This window comes from Papaver somniferum, chromosome 1 (assembly GCF_003573695.1).
Source record: "Papaver somniferum cultivar HN1 chromosome 1, ASM357369v1, whole genome shotgun sequence".
In the NCBI taxonomy this organism is placed as follows: domain Eukaryota; kingdom Viridiplantae; phylum Streptophyta; class Magnoliopsida; order Ranunculales; family Papaveraceae; genus Papaver; species Papaver somniferum.
In genome coordinates this window covers 1,683,204-1,699,651 of record NC_039358.1, presented here as the reverse complement: position 1 = coordinate 1,699,651, position 16,448 = coordinate 1,683,204, and positions in this window count along the sequence as shown.

The following is a 16,448-nucleotide window of genomic DNA, read 5'->3' as shown; positions in this document are numbered from 1 at the left end:
GTTTGATCTTAAACTTCAACAAGCTTCGAGGACCAAGGAGATTGTGGTGGCTAGCATGTATGAAGTTATGGAAGGCGGTGTAAGGTGGGCGTTTATGTCTAGGGAAAGAGCAAAATGCAAGACCCTTCGATAACAAAAAGAAAACTTTGGCAAGCCTCATTAGAGTTATCAAATTACAAGCGTTCTTTTGGGCGGAATCGAATATATGAATGTTAGGGCTTAAGGAAAATATGGTGATTTTTCTATGGAATTCATTATATCGACCTCCATAATTTTTTTTGTGTTTTTTACTTGGGTAGCAGAATGCCTTTTCGGTTTCCGTTTTTTGTTCGGTTGTATCCTTTGAATTATGGTGCTTCAAAGGTTCAATTTAACCAAGACCTACGGCGAAAGGTGCTAAACATGAAATGCAAATAATAAAAACTACATCAATGGATCGAAGTTGTGTTTTGGCGTTTTGGTTGAAGCAAATATTGAAATACAAAAGAAAACATGAAATGATATAACGCGAAAAAAAATCTCATTGGGTTATGTATCAAATCCTATATATTAGGACACAAAAATAAAAACCATAATATTCGGACCCCCTATATTCAAGGTGATATAAGTTTTGATTTGAAAGTTGATTTGAACCATTATAACACTTTGCACTAACGAATTTGAATCCTAGGTCTATACTTGTTCCTTTATCTTTAGGGGTACCTCTAGTTATTTAACATTAAAGTGTACGTGGGCACAAAGATTCGGGAGAGTTCCCTCATTTCTGCATATAATACCTGCTTCCCCTATATCGGGATGTCCCCTTGCTGCTCCTTCTGTGTGAATTTTGATCCAATCTAAGTGGGGTTTGAGTCATCCCACGAAGATAATTGATATTGATAGTGTTCTTTGCAATGGGTTTTGATATGGTTGCATTCCATGTAGAACTGACAGTAGATGGTTATGGACCCATAAATATTCCTGCTGAAGTTTGATGGCCATTTACATTATGCTTGTCGGATTTGGATGTTTCTGGTGATAAACTATATCTTTCATGTGTATTCATAAGGACCAAAAAACGTAGCCGAATATTGTGGTGAATGGAGATGGAGCTTTTGATTGATTAATTCGTAGATGACGGTGTACCATAACGCTTTAATTTGTATTCATAAAAAAATACTGATATCTTTCCTCAATTTTCTATATTTTTAAAATATAACGATCGATCTATCTTTGTCCCGAAAACTTGTGGGTTTGGATTTCAAACTTTGTAGATATAATTGTCCATTTATGTAAGTAAGTTATTAATTGCTTATTTTCATTCCTATTTAGGAGGCTATTAATTGTTTACGCTCTTGTCGATTATATTGGAAATTAATTAATGATCACATCAAAACATCAAATGTAAGTAGATGGATAATGAAGATAGAAAGGATTTCTCTCTTGTCGAAGGACGATTTTCTCTCATCTATAGGATGATTTTTTCTCTCGTCAAAGGACGGTTATCTTTCTCTTCCTAATATTTTATTGTTGTTTACTTGTGTTGATTGTTTTCTTGCAGGTTAATCAAGTTTTGTTCGCTCAGTTTCTAAATCTCTTTTTGTGTCACCTTGGGTTCATTGTACTTTGGAATAATCTTCATCTCGTGCTGCGGATACAGAATATGAATATCTAGCAAATATAATGGCCTCGTTATTACAAAATGAGGAATAAATCTTTGAAGTTCCAGAGGACCTTGTGGAACTTAGCACTGAATGCAAATACAGTCTTGTTATCACCACCATTACCGGACGTGAATATGGGATCAATATACTATACAATATGCTGCAGAGATCTTGGAAACCATCTGGAAATATAGAGATTCAGAGTTTTGGCAAGGCAATATATGTAATACACTTTGAGTAAGGGTGTGATTTTAATACAGTCATCACAAAATCACCTTGGGCTCTCAATGAAGATGTCTTACTATTGGAGATATGTGACCCAAAAAAGCTACCTCATGAGTACGAGTTCAAATATGCAGACTTCTCTGCTCAGATTCATGGATTATCTATGAATAACCAGAAGATAAAAATGGTGGAGTTTATTGCATCAAAAGTTGGTGTTCCTTATCCAATTAATCCTTCAGAACAAGATAAGTGGGGAGGCTTTGCAAGAGTAAGAGTCAGGATTGATACTACTCAGCTAATCAGACAAGAACTGACATTCACACTTCCATCCAAGAAAAAGTGCACAGTCAATCTAAGGTATGAAAGATTTCCAAGGGTCTGTTTCTTTTGCTGTAGATTTGGCCACATCATGAAGCAATGTCCGGATCTTTCAAAAGAATGTGAGAAATTATGTTTCTTCTCACCAGAAACCTTTCTGGAGAAGATGCAAGATATGAAATTTGATAGGCTCACTGATGATAAAAAAGTTTAATTGTTTTTATAGTAAATGAAATTCAAACTCTAAGAGTTGTGAAGATTAAATTTAAAGATTTAATGAAAGTAATAAATATATACAAAAATAATATAAAAATAATATAAAAAATAGGAGTTCTAGGATTCCAACGAATTCATAACAAGGTTCAACTATTTATTCTCAACAATTATCGCTTCATAAATAAAATAACATCGACTCTGATTTTTTCAAAGTAGGTTCTCAAAATATTAGTTATAAATAGTAATCATGGGACATCAAAACATTCAAGAAAGCATGACTCATCAAATAAAATAATAACTAATTAATTCAAATCATAAATCAATTTAAAATAAGTGCAAAAGTCATAAAAAGAATAATATAATTTTACTCATGTATGAAAATCGGATTCCTCCGCCGTCCCAGTGATGGGTTTAGCACCTCATGTTGTAGACACTGTCAAAATGACTTTGCACTGCTCCTATGGTGTTTAAAAAGAAGAAATTATATAACTCAGGGAATTCGCAACGCTGGTGCGGTGTTACAGAACTCATCGTTACAATATATGTCATAAACTGAAGATAAATGTTGCAAACTGACCGTCACAAATTGTTGAAAATAAGACCCTAGAAACGACAATTTTTTATGGTATTATGTTCTTCGGATTCTTCTTCCATGCAGCAGCAAAAAAATATGCTCTGTAGCTTCCTATTCTTCTCTGTAGCTTCCCTAATCACTCGACACCTTTCCTCTGGACCTCAACACTTTATTTATACTCAACTGGGCTGAGATATCATGCGTAATAACTCTTATTGATCTTATTTCCTTTTCTGCTGCTGCATGGGAATAATTTCTTTTTATTTGATCTTTACGCGTCTTCTACAGCTCAGCACACTCCAAACAAGATTCTGCATGTATGTTTATCCAGTATAAGTCGCCTCAGCATACAAAATCCTCCAAACATATATCAACTGACCCATGGAAGACTCGAGATATCCTCGTGTCCTGTTTTTCTCCCAACCGCGAAAATATTCTTATTTCCTTGAATCCAACAGACTTATCGTTCCTGTTTCAGCTTAACAGGATATCTCCAATTAAAATCCTTGAAAAAATCTCACGGAATCAGCCACAAATCTTCCACAGAAAATCACGGAAATTTAAACCATTATATGTCGTACTCCTCTGTTTGTATTTATCCGAATATCCAGCCAATTTTAACCGTTTCTATCACTCTTACCAACCACATTTGTCCGAATAGAATTAACACAGTGAATTCCAGTGATTGAGTCTGACTAAGTCTGCCAAACTCTTCCAAGAAAAGTACGCAGTTTACTGCAACCAATTTCCCGCCAAAAAGATAAATTTGAAATGTGGAAGATGAAGGTGCCCCTTAACCAGCTGGTTTGGGTGTGAATATCAGGTGGGTTGCCCCTTATCAATTGAGGTGTCTCTTATCCATAGTAGGGGTCCGATTAGCAATTGTCCGCCGAGGTGCAAAACATCATTTATTTAGCAACATTCTTCACGAGAGCTTATTTCCTTGAAAAGACTTAAAACAAGATTATTAGTGATAAATTGAGTCTTAGCTAATGTACTTATGGGTGAAAATGCGTCGTTTTTTTGTGCTAATCAAATTCCCCCACACTTACATTTTACTAGTCCTAGAGCAAAACATAAGAAGACCCGGTACAAAGCTAGTCATATAATAAGAGAGAATTAGATCCTCTACACAGCTGGTCATATCAAAAAAAAATATAAATTTTATTATTTTAGACCCGCTCAATAGCTGGTCATAACATGCAAGAAAAAAGAAAAAGACCCGCTACACAACTGGTCATAACCCTAACAACCAAACAAAAAAATTTAGACCTGCTAAACAGCTGGTCATATATACCTACAAACCGACAATAGACCTGCTCAACAGCTGATCATGATTTGCAAGAAAATTCCTGAAAAATTAAATTAAAAAGTTAACCTCTCCCCCACACTTAAACATTACATTGTCCTCAATGTAATTGAGTCATCCAACATTAAAATTAAGAGGGGAATTTCATAATATGGAAAAAGTAAACGAAAACATAAAAAATAAAATAAAATAAATATACCTACTGGAATGTACAGAAACGGATCCCCAAAAATTAACAACCTGAAAATTTGGGGATCAACCCATAATACAATATTTACAAACGACGGCTTCACAATTATGATATGAAAATATGGGGACACTGAAACTGTTAGAAATAAAGGATCACCCCCAAACCTAGTTTATACATCATATGGAAGTAAATATAGAACAAAATATGGGGATACTGTTGAGACTGGGGAAATATCAATTGGCTCATGCACTGTATCAGAAATATGCAAATCCTCTGGGTATTTAGATGCAAAGTATTCCAACAAAATTTTAGAAGCAAACAATTCTAACCCTAAATTAGGTAACTTTTGGAAGTCTAGGGGTCTAGAAACAACCTCTAAGTTGGGTGAATTATCTTATGAGATAGATTTATCTATGGCATTAGCCAAATCATCTACACAATCATCTGCAGGGTCATCTACAAATTCACTACAAGACTGATCATCATCATCATTATCATCAAATAATTTTTTGCATTCCAGAATTCTCAATATTTGTTCCAAACTAAGTGGTGTTATTTGTAATACTTCTCATATATCATTAGAGGAGATTATTCACTTACCATTTGTGGAGAAAAAACTACATACCGTTGCCTATGCATATATTCACCAAGCATCATCTCAGATGAGGTTGCCTGATAATTTTAATTTCTACGCTTATATTTTTCCAGTGTCATCTTAGGTGACGTCTCCTCAGAAGAAGTCATCATCCTCAAAAAGTCCCTGAAAAGAAATACAAAAAGAAACGCATAAAAAGGAAAAAAAGAAAATCTAAAATGAATGAAAATATTGTACAAAATAAAAATAAACCTAAAATAAATCTAAAAACAAATCCGCGTCGGCGGCACCAAAAATTTGATAAAGATTTTAATTGTCGTTGTAGTAAATAAGATTCGAACTCTAGGACTTGTGAAGATTAAATTTAAAGATTTAATGAAAATAATAAATATACATACAAAAATAATATAAAAAAGAGAGACTTACTGGGATTAGGATTCCGCCGAATTCATAACAAGGTTCAGCTATTTATTCTCAACAATTATCGCTCCATAAATAAAATAACATCGACTCCGATTTTTCCAAAGTAGATTCTCAAAATATTAGTTATAAATCGCAAGCATGGGACACCAAAACATTGAAGCAAGCATGACCCGTCAAATAAAATAATAACTAGTTAATTCAAATCATAAATCAATTTAAAATAAGTGCAAAAGTCATAAAAAGAATAATATAATTTTACCCATGTATGAAAATCGGATTCCTCCGCCGTCCCAGTGATGGGTTTAGCACGTCATGTTGTAGACACTGTCAAAATGACTTTGCATTTGTCCAATGGTGTTTAAAAAGAAGAAATAATATAACTCAGGGAATTCCCAACGCTGGTGCGCCGTTGCAGAACTCACCGTTACAATATATGTCACAAATTGAAGATAAATTTCGCAAACTGACCGTTACAAACTGTTGAAAATAAGACCTTGGAAACGACATTTTTTTACGGTATTATATTCTTCGGGTTCTTCTTCTCTAAAGCCGCATAAAAATATGCTCTGCAGCTTCCTATTCTTCTCTGTAGCTTCCTCAATCACTCGACACCTTTTCTCTGGACGACAACACTTTATTTATACTCAACTGGGTTGAGAGATCACGCGTAATAACTCTATTTGATCTTCTTTCCTTTTCAGCTGCTGCATGGGAATAATTTCTTCTTATTTGATCTTTACGCCTCTTCTACAGCTAAGCATAATCCAAACAATATTCTTCATGTATGTTTATCCAGCATAAGTCGCCTCAGCACACAAAATCCTCCAAACATATCTCAACTGACTCATGGAAGACTCGAGATATCCTCGTGTCCTGTTTTTCTCCCAACCGTGAAAATATTCTTATTTCCTTGAATCCAACAGACTTATCGTTCCTGTTTCAGCTTAACAGGATATCTCCAATTAAAATCCTCGAGAAAATCTCACGGAATCAGCCACAAATCTTCCACAGAAAATCACGGAAATTCAAAACCATTATATCTCGTACTCCTCTGTTAGTATTTATCCGAATATCCAGCCAATTTTAACCGTTTCAATCACTCTTACCAACCCTGTTTGTCCGAATAGAATTAACACAGTGAATTCGAGTGATTGAGTCTGACTAAGTCTCCCAAACTCTTCCAAGAAAATTACGCAGTTTACTGCAACCAATTTCCCGCCAAAAAGATGAATTTGAAATGTTGAAGATGAAGGTGCCCCTTAACCAGCTGTTTGGGGTGCGAATATCAGGTGGGTGACCCTTATCAATTGAAGTGTCTCTTATCCATAGTAGGGGTCCAATTAGCAATTGTCCGCTGAGGTGCAAAACATCATTTATTGAGCCACATTCTTCAGGAGAGCTTATTTTCTTGAAAAGACTTAAAACAAGATTATTAGTGATAAATTGAGTCCTACCTACTGTAGTTATGAGTGAAAATGCGTATCTTTTTTGTTCTTATGAAATTCCCCCACACTTACATTTTGCTAGTCCTCGAGCAAAACAGAAGAAGACCCACTACACAGCTAGTCATATAATAAGAGAGAATTATACCCGCTACACAGCTGGTCATATCAAAAAAAATAAAAAAATGATTATTTTAGACCCGCTCAACAGCTGGTCATAACATGCAAGAAAAAAAAAGTACCCGCTACACAACTGGTCATAACCCTAACAAAAAAAAATATACTTGCTAAACAGCTGGTCATAATGTACCTACAAACCTACAATAGACCCGCTCAACAGCTTACCATGATTTGCAAAAAAAATCCTGAAAAAATAAAGTAAAAACTTAACCTCTCCCCCACACTTAAACATTACATTGTCCTCGATGTAATTGAGTCATCCAACGTAAAAATTAAGCGGGGAAATTCATAATATGGAAAAAGTAAACGAAAACATAAGAAATAAAATAAATATACCTACTGGAATGTACAGAAATAGATCCCCAAAAATTAACAGCCTGAAAATTTGGGATCAACCCATAATACAGTATTTACAAACGACAGCTTCACAATTATATTATGAAAATATGGGGACACTGAAACCGTCAGAAATAGAGGATTACCCCCAAACCTAGTTTATACATCACATGGATGTAAATATAGAACAAAATGTGGGGATACTATTGAGACTGGGGAAACATGAATTGGCTCATGCATGGTATCAAAAATAGGCAAATCCTCTGGGTATTTAGATGCAAAGTATTCCAACAAAATTTTAGAAGCACACAATTCTAACCTTAAATTAGGTAACTTTTGGAAGTGTAGGGGTCTAGAAACAACCTCTAAGTTGGGTGAATTATATTATAAGATAGATTCATATATGGCATTAGACAAATCATCTACACAATCATCCACATGGTCATCTACAAATTCACTACACGACTGATCATCATCATCATCATCATCAAATAATTTTTGGCATTCCAGAATTCTCAATCTTTGTTCCAAACTAAGTGGTGTATATTTGTAATACTTCTCATATATCATTAGAGGAGATTATTCACTTACCATTTGTGGAGAAAAAACTACATACCGTTTCTTATGCATATATTAACCAAGCGTCATCTCAGCTGAAGTTTCATGATAATTTGAATTTCTACGCTTATATTCTACGAGTGTCATCTTAGGTGACGTCTCCTCGGAAGAAGTCATCATCCTCAAAAAGTCCCTGAAAGGAAATACTAAAAGAAACACATAAAAAGGAAAAAAAGAAAATCTAAAATGAATGAAAATAGTGTACAAAATAAAAATAAACCTAAAATTAATCTAAAAACAAGTCCGCGTCGGCGGCGCCAAAAATGTGATAAAAATTTTAATTGTCGTCGTAGTACATAAGATTCGAACTCTAGGACTTGTAAGATTAAATTTAAAGATTTAATGAAAATAATAAATATATACAAAAAATAATATAAAAAAGCGAGAGTTACTGGGACTAGAATTCCACCTAATTCATAACAAGGTTCAAGTATTTATTCTCAACAATTATCGCTCCATAAATAAAATAACACCGACTCCGATTTTGCCAAAGTAGATTCTCAAAATATTAGTTATAAATCGTAAGCATGTGACATCAAAACATTCAAGAAAGCATGACCCATCAAATAAAATAATAACTAATTAATTCAAATCATAAATCAATTTAAAATAAGTGCAAAAGTCATAAGAAAAATAATATAAATTTACTCATGTATGAAAATCGGATTCCTCCGCCGTCCCAGTGATGGGTTTAACACCTCATGTTGTAGACACTGTCAAAATGACTTTGCATTGCTCCAATGGTGTTTAAAAAGAAGAAATTATATAACTTAGGGAATTCGCAACGCTGGTGCGGCGTTATAGAACTCACCTCACAATATATGTCACAAACTGAAGATAAATGTTGCAAACTGACCGTTACAAACTGTTGAAAATAAGACCCTAGAAACGACAGTTTTTTACGATATTATGTTCTTCGGGTTCTTCTTCTCTAAAGCCGCATAAAAATATGCTCTGCAGCTTCCTATTCTTCTTTGTAGCTTCGCCAATCACTCGACACCATTCCTCTGGACCTCAACACTTCATTTATGCTCAACAGGGCTGAGAGATCACCCGTAGTAACTCTATATGGTCTTCTTTCCTTTTTTGCTGCTGCATGGGAATAATTTCTTTTTATTTGATCTTTACGCGTCTTCAACAGATCAGCACACTGCAAACAATATTTTGCACGTATGTTTATCCAGTATAAGTCGCCTCAGCACACAAAATCCTCCAAACATATCTCAACTTACTCATGGAAGACTCGAGATATCCTCGTGTCCTGTTTTTCTCCCAACCGTGAAAATACTCTTCTTTCCTTGAATCCAACAGACTTACCGTTCCTGTTTCAGCTTAACAGGATATCTCCAATTAAAATCCTCGAGAAAATCTCACGGAATCAGCCACAAATCTTCCACAAAAATTCACGGAAATTTAAACCATTATATCTCGTTCTCCTATGTTTGTATTTATCCGAATATCCATCCAATTTTAACCGTCTCTATACCCTTACCAACCCTGTTTGTCCGAATAGAATGAACACAGTGAATTCCAGTGATTGAGTCTGACTAAAAGTCTCCCAAATTCTTCCGAGAAAAGGACACAATTTACTGCAACCAATTTCCCGTCAAAAAGAGGAATTTGAAATGTGGAAGATGAGGGTTCCCCTTAACCAGCTGTTTGGGGTGCGAATATCAGGTAGGTGCCCCTATCAATTGAAGTGTCCCTTATCCATAGTTGGGGTCCGTTTAGCAATTGTCCTCCGGGTGCAAAACATCATTTATCGAGTAACATTCTTCAAGAGAGCTTATTTCTTTAAAAAGACTTAATACAAGATTATTATTGTTAGTGATAAATTGAGTCCTAGCTAATTTAGTTATGGGTGAAAGTGCTTCGCTTTTTGTGTTTATCAACTGAGGAAATAAATGCACATTTCAAACCCAAAGTTCTTCAGTCAAGACAAACAACAAGACCTTACCCAGAATCTTCAAAAACCAGTAATGGCGTTGTCGAAGAAAGAGGAATAACCCCTACATCACAGCCAACAATCCAGCATAATCAAAACCATACTTTTCTTAGCACCACAAAAAAATCCGCATCCGTACCAAATCTACTAGAAATTTCTCATCTTTCCAAAACTGTTATTATATCCCATGCAAACCTGGAATATTTCGTTATTAATGCCAATACTCATTCAAAGGAGAATTTTTCTCCGAATCAATCAAGCAGCATTCAAAATCCTGAAGAAAGGGAGACACTCAAATTTTCCGAATCAAGATAGAGCCAAAACCTAAAACTTGTCCAATTTCTTAGCCTCAAACACAACAAAAGTTATCAAAACAACAACCCACTAGCCACCCCACTTCCCCACCCACAAACCACCAAAATATCCCCACCCCGTTTACCATATCTGTTACTAAAGTTTACCATACATCCAACACCATAAAAAATCCACCAACACAATCTCCTGCTCCCATCAAATCTACCCCTGAAGATGTTCTTAACTCATCCAAAATGCCGAGACAATGGAAACGACAAGCCAGGTTAACTCAAGAACATGATAACCCAAGATTTAATCTCAATGTTGGAAGAAAAAGGTCTGCAGAACCTATGGACTGTGATCCTCCTCTTAAACAACACTGCTGTAACTCAGATGTGGCCGTGGCGACTTTCCCTGAAAAGTCGCAGAAGCAATGTTAGTTCATTCGTGGAACTGTCGTGGTCTTGGGAACGAGGCGACAGTTTTAGTATTAAACTCGTTCCTACGGAGTTGCAAACCTTCTATCATATTCTTATCTGAAACAAGATTAAATGAGTCCAACAGTAAAATAGTTTGCAACTCTCTCAACCACAGGCACTTTGATTATGTAGATGCCAATGGAAGAGTGGGGGACTAGCTATTCTCTGGCAAGATAATGTTGACTTGCAAGTGATCTCCAAGTCACAAAACCTGATTCATTGCATCATCAAACCCAATTTGAGCATTCCAAAATGGGAACTCTTTTGTGTGTACGGTTCTCCAGCACATCAACAAAGAGATAACTTCTGGGGCCATATGAATAATTGCATTACAAATGTTGAAGAAACTTGGTGCATGATTGGAGATTTAAATGCTCTAATGCATCAATATGATAAACATGGTGGTTCTCCAAACACGGACATCAGTTACAATGAATTCAGACGGTTGGTAAGGGAAAGGGATATCATCGATCTTGGTTATGCTGGCCCGGCATTCACCTGGACAAACAATTCCGTTCAAAATACACCAATTTTTGAGCTACTTGATAGAGCAATATGACAAAACTTTGGTAATTCTTTTCTTAATTTTATTCATGATACTTTCATAGATATTTATACATTGATTTATTTCAAAACTTACCTAAGACACTGATTTGAGACTTTCCTTATAAGTCTCACATTCATGACTTACATAAACAATCCTTTCCTAATATATACCACTTACCTTATCAGTCTCAAGTTCGTGACTGATATGGACAATACTTTTCCATAGACTGACCACTACGGTCTTGGAAAGTATTACCACTTTCCTTAATACCCCCCTCAAGACGGAGCATGCAGGTCACAAATGCCCATCTTGGACAAAAGACCTTGAAACTGAACTCGGCCTAATGCTTTGGTGAAAATTTCCGCCAACTGTAACCCCGTGGGTGTATACGAGGGAGAAATAATTTTATGTACTATCGCATCCCTGATGAGATGACAATCCACTTCTATATGTTTAGTTCTTTCGTGAAATACGGGATTCTGAGCAATATACAATGCCGACTGACTATCACAAAGAAGACTCATTCCCTGTGTATGACAAATTCCCAAATCACCTAGTAATTGCTTCAACCACTTCAATTCACAAGTAGCTGCAGCCATAGATCTGTATTCTGCTTCAGGTGAACTCCGAGAAACTGTGTACTGCTTTTTAGTCTTTCAAGACACTGGTGAATCTCCAAGAAGCACAAACCATCCTGTCAACGATCGTCTAGTCAAAGGACAGCTTGCCCAATCCGAATCACACCATCCTTTTAAACTTAAACTACTATCAGAGCGCAACAAAATTCCTTGCCCAGGATTCTTTTTCAAATACCTAACTAATAATCCCAACAAAATCGTTTAGTCGATATATCATCAGAAAAAGCCACTCAATCTTAAAGTCAGGTTCGATGGATTTTTCAATTTCTTGTTTTCGAATAATTTTTAGTATATGGAACAATAATTGAATAACATCAGTTTTCTTTGTTTATAATCGGCCAGTCTAGAGGACATCTTCCTCGTAAATTTGTTTATTTTTCCAGTTTGTCATCCTTCCTCTTTGATAAATGGTAGTAGTACTTGATTTCACACGTATGATTAATACCCCATGATTTATTGGCGCACTTTTCTGATAGAAATTATATTAGCGCGTCGAGAGAGTCACACCAACGTTACATCCTCAATTGCTATATTTGATTTTTCCATTTGTTTCAACGTCTGCCTACGTGGGTAGATGGAGATTACTGGTTGGAAAAGTTCAGACAATATCTTCTTTCGGACAAGTTAAGATACATTATCTAAGCTTGAATAAGATAATTTATTATCTCTGAAATTATTTAAGGGGACCATGTTCAAACATTACATCCATCCCACATTAGATTAAGAAACACCAAATGAATACCTTAGCCAGCCATACATCCATGAGCAATTAGAGAGAGACCTGTGGTTATAACCATATAACCTAGTCCTACCGTTTACCCCTTCAAAGTATATTCACTGATAGCTAAAATATAAGCGGACAGCCCATGGTTTTGCTTTATCAGCAATTTAAAATTGGTTGCAGTTTGGACAGGGATTTTCTTTTCCCGATCAAAATATTTAGGTAACATAACAACGATAAAATGTTAAAAATTGGCTAAAATAATTTTTTTTTTTATGAAATATATACAAAATTTGATATTTTTACTATGTTGTGTAGTGTTTTATGCATATCATGACGTCCTTTTTTAACGTGATGTGCTATGCTAGGCCACATGCTTATTCATGCCACATGTTGTGTTATGCCATTGTGCCGATTAGGCTAGCGCGGAACATCCCATGAAACTAATATGATGGGTCATGCTGGGCTAAATCACATGCTGAGATGGGATTAAATTTTAGCGTGCTGGGATGGACTGGGTTGTGCTCGTGATGGCACGTCCAATTTACACCTCTACTCATGACTCTCACTCCCTGCCAAACTGTACCTAAGTGTAATATCTTGATTTTGTTGTAAATTTCGTTTTGCTTAAAGAAAAATGACCCGATACAATTTTCAACCGTTTGGGAAAAAAACACATTGAGCGGCTGAAGATCATCCTCTCAAGCCTATTTTTAAAGTTTTATTAATTCAAAACTCTTGGATGCGGGATCCACAATTAGGTTTTATTATTAAAAAAAATACGATGAGGCATATGTTCAGCCACTTGCAGTGAATTTTTCTCTCCAAGAGGATAAACATCAGCCGCTTAGTCTGTTAATTTAAACAATCATGGTCACAAAACAATTTTTCACTCAGTCTCTCACTCAATTTGGTAGTGAATGAGTGTTAAAAACACTCATTCCATAGCCCTTGATCTTAGAGACTTCATTTTTACAAGACTGAATGATATTCTTAGACGCAATTTGAAATACATCTCCATTTGATGAATTTTACCTTTAAATGCACAAAATTAGGGGTGAAAGCATTGGAAAAGTTCAATCTAATCTCTGGTATATTCCTTCCCACTAACTTGTCTCAAATCTTTGAAGATCAGTTGCTACTTAATTTTATTTCTCTCTTACATCACCTAAATTACAATCACAGAATCCATGTTTACAGGAAATGTTGTTATAATTATGTTTACTATCTCATTCATGCTAAGCTAAACATCCCTACCTACGGGTCTGCTTACAATCCTGTTCAAATCTATAATGGAAAACAGTGCACAACAATACTTAGAGATAATTCTGATAGCACGTTCATTATATTCAGGAAAAAAACCAAAAAATTACCTTTAAATCCACACAACATAACATTGTTCACAAATTAGGGGATTATCATAATCAGTCAAACACTTATAATTTTATAATTGTTATCTTAAGAATGCAACATAACTCTATATTCCCTCTGAGATATGCTTTAAATCCTACCTGGCTAGATATCCTAAACAAATTCAATACCCATATTCACATTCAATCAAACAAATCTGCAATAACCATTGTAATTCTCTTGAATTGCAAAGTTATTTACCTGATGCTTGGGAGGAATCAACTTGGCTCTCTTTGGATATCCTTGACTTTCATAAGTGGATCTCTGTCCCCCTACCATCTTACTGGTACTCAAAGTATGATCTTCACTTGGAAAGCTGCTCGACATAAAATTGCCAAAATGTCGTCTGGTTCTACTTTGGAAAAACTGAATGATAAACTGAAAGAACTACCTCTCTCAATGGGTTTATTTTGAATAGGAAGAGCAACAATTTTCAAATCACAACCGTCAATCGTCCGAGGTGGCTCTGAGATATCTAATCCTAGAGACTGGCCTTGCACGATGTTACAATTTGGAAAGTCTACTGGCTACTCTCTTTGGCATAGCAAAAGTAAGTCCACCTCAATGGCTCATGCTCAGTGGCAGCAAACACTTAGTGCTCATAAATTGACCACATCAGCGGGTCGGACTCTGGATAAAACTCATTGGATATTACCTGCGGAAATTGGCCCGCTTGAAATTCCTTCTCAGCCTGGGGGGACTTTTTCACACATCTGACTCGGAGGACTTCTCACCGCATCACCAGTCAGACGAAAGCTGACTCTTACTCAAATTTGACCAAAACTGTCTGGTGTCAGATATTTTTCCTTAACTCAGACATCCCCAGTCCACCGGCTGTAACCAGTAACTAGGTAAATGATTATCAAGGTAAAAGGGTAAGAAAAACTCAACCCTACTCATCTTCAGCTGTCACTAATGCTTTAGATTTCAGTACAATGTCTTTTGACAGGTCGCAGTCCAAAGTGCCATTAGCCATGATCGACCAAGTCAACAAGCTACCGGCTGTCTATCAAAGGACAAGTACGACTGCATAAGCATTTCTACTGAATTTGTTACTTTGTGCAGTCACGACAAGGCGCAAAAAAAGCCCGTGAACAATTCTCAAATTAAAGCTGGTCACATCAACATCACCCTCTTTCTCCACTTCTCTACCCCTCCCAACCAAAACAACTCTACCTCTCTCACCCATTTCACTATCTGGTTTCATTTCCCTCCAACAATGGCCTCCTCCTCCAACTCTAACCCACCTTCCATTGAGAACCTAGTCAAGAAAATGAATACAACCTTAACTATTCCAGAGGATTTATTTCCCAAAGTCTTTATTAATTCTGAGAACATCAGAACCAAACAAGTACAGGATTGGAAAGGTTGCTTCATTGGAAAACTGTGTAGTAATATCTGCTTCCAAACATCCAGAGTTAGCAACTTCATCAACGCTCACTGGAAGATGATTGGCAGAATTGAGGTTGAAATATGGAACAGAATAAGAAACTTCTACATCCTCATAACCACCAATGAAGACGATTACAACACTTTGAGAGATGGAGGCACTAGAGGAGTATTTGATAAGTTGATGGTTTTAGCAGGTGTACCTGCAAAAGGTCCAGAGCTAATTGATGAATAATTGTTCTCTAAAGTCATGATCTGGCTTCTAATTAAGAGGATTCCTACTCACATAATCCCAGACATCCCAAATATCGTTCAACCAATTACTGTATTTCAATGCTCAAAAAAACCATATGGTAGAGACAGATTTGAGAAAAATGTGGAAGTCAAAGTTACCATCAATATAACCAGATCTCTCAAATTTAGATTAGAAGCCTGTGAAACTCCTACCCTCTCTCACTGGTTAGAGTGTGTTTATGCTCTCAATGGCATCAAGTTCTCCAAAGTCTGTAGAATTCTTGATCACCCAATCCCTCCCTGCCCTACACCACCAAATCAAAACACTGCTGATTTCCACCACTTACCACCCCCCAACCAGCACCTGCACCTATAACTCCCAAACAAAAATTGGTTCAAGCTGGAAAAGCTATTATTCACAGGCATTACTCTGATGCAGATGCAGCTGTTGTGTTTGAATTAAAAATGAAAATTTCCAAGAGATTGGAGCTTGAAAAGTAAATATCAAACATCGCATCTACATCTACCAATCATATCATTTTTGGAGCTTAATCTCATTCTGCTGAAGCTCGGGCTCCTACTACTGAAGTTCATGACTCCCCTTACCCAGATGTCTTAGCATGTCAAATTAAACACAAAAGATTGGACTTAGCAAAAAAGATAGTTGGCCAGTACAAGAAAAAATTACCAAAGTGGAAAGCGCCTGCTAGAACCACTTCAAA